A 2,022-nucleotide genomic window follows, 5' to 3' on the forward strand; every position below is an offset into this window, starting at 1 on the left:
CGTTTTATGACTTTTAGAGGTTGTTTAGCCTGTCAAAATGCGATTCAATTAGCGATACTTTGCCAGGCCGCCACGGACAAGCCCTTTAATGAAAAGTCAAGGTCGTTGCTTTTTATCATCACACAAGGTCTTGAGATTACACTGGTGAAATATGATGTTGATATGGTTAAATACCTAGGAGCAGTAAGTCACAGCGTCAAACATGGTATTTCCTGCTGCCTCTAGGTGGCGCTATGACTGTTACTGAATTATGCCATGTTGATGTGTTCAGGCCTGGACCCTTATCAAACGTGTGAAGTCAGGGGCAGATTGGACAATGTATGCCTGAATTACATCAGCTTCCTGTTTCATGGCGAAACATTACACTTTGCCAGGCCGCCACGGACACGCCCTCCAATGAAAAGTCAAAAGCTCCGCAATTTAGCATCGCAAAGGCCTTTAGATGATACTGACCAAATATGATGATGATCGGATTAAATCTCTAGGAGGAGTTCGTTAAAGTACGACGCTTGGAAATGTCAAAAAATGACAGAGAAAATTCAAAATGGCTGACTTCCTGTGGGGTTTAGAGCTTAGCTCCAAGAGACTTTTTTGTAGGTCTTGGAGTAATAGATGATCCTACCAAATTTCGTATCTGTAAGTTTTTCGTAGTGGGGGGGCTGTTCTCTTGAAATTTTGCAGGTGGCGCTATCGAGCCATTTTTACACGCCCACTTCTGACGCCTATACTACATGTAAATTTTCGCCACTTCTGACGCGTGTGCAAATTTTCATGAGTTTTCGGGTATGTTTAGGCCCTCAATAATGCGATCCATTTCGGAGAAGAAGAAGAAGAAGAAGAAGAAGAAGAAGAAGAAGAATTAAAACTGCAAGCAGTGATGGAAGGGCCCTCGCACGCATGTGCACCGCCACTCTATGGCCTTAGTAAAGCAATGAAGCAGGGGGATTGAAATTTCAGTGGGTAAATATAAGCGGATATTCAAAGGAACTTTGAAGTGCCACACCTCCTTTGTGCAGCAGGTGGCGCTATGATTGTATTTGATTGTTGTAACATTGATGTGTTGAGGCCAGGACCCTTGTCAAACGTATGATGTCTGTGACAGGTCGGACATTGCATGCCTGAGTTACAACAGCTTTCTCATGGAGAAACATCACTCTTTGCGAGGCCGCCACTGACACACCCTTCAACGAAAAGTCAAGATCTTCGCAATTTATCATCGCAAAGGGCTTAAGATCAGTCTCACCTGATATGATAATGATTTGATTAAATCTCTGAGAACAGTGAATCACAGCGTAAAACAAGGCATTTACTGCTACCTCTAGGTGGCGCTAGGACTGAAGCTGAATATTGGCATTGAAATGTGTTCAGGCCAAGACTCTTATCAAACGTGTTAAGTGTGGGGCAGATTGGACATTGTATGCCTTAGTTATAACAACTTCCGGTTTCATGGCGAAAACACTGAACTTTGTCAGGCCGCCACGGACACACCTTCCAACGAAAAGTCAAAAGCTCCGCATTTTAACATCGCAAAGGCCTTTAGATGAGATTGACCAAATATGATGACGATCTGACAAAATCTCTAGGAGGAGTTCGTTAAAGTACGAAGCCTGGAAATGACAAAATTTGCACAGAAATCACAGCAAAAATTAAAAATGGCTGACTTCCTGTGAGGTTTAGAGCTTCGCTCCAAGAGACTTTTTTGTAGGTCTTGGGGTGATATATGACCCTACCAAATTTCGTTTCTGTAGGATTTTCGTAGCGGCGGGGCTGTTCTCTTGAAATTATGCAGGTGGCGCTATCGAGCCATTTCTGCACGCCCACTTCTGGCGCCTATGCCACATGTAAATTTTTGCCACTTCTGACGTGTGTGCAACGTTTTATGACTTTTTGAGCTTGTTTAGCCTGTCAAAATGCGATTCATTTAGCGATACTTTGCCAGGCCGCCACGGACACGCCCTTTAATGAAAAGTCAAGGTCGTTGCTTTTTATCATCACACAAGGTCTTGAGATTACACTGGTGAA

This window comes from Paramisgurnus dabryanus, chromosome 1 (assembly GCF_030506205.2).
Source record: "Paramisgurnus dabryanus chromosome 1, PD_genome_1.1, whole genome shotgun sequence".
Taxonomy (NCBI): domain Eukaryota; kingdom Metazoa; phylum Chordata; class Actinopteri; order Cypriniformes; family Cobitidae; genus Paramisgurnus; species Paramisgurnus dabryanus.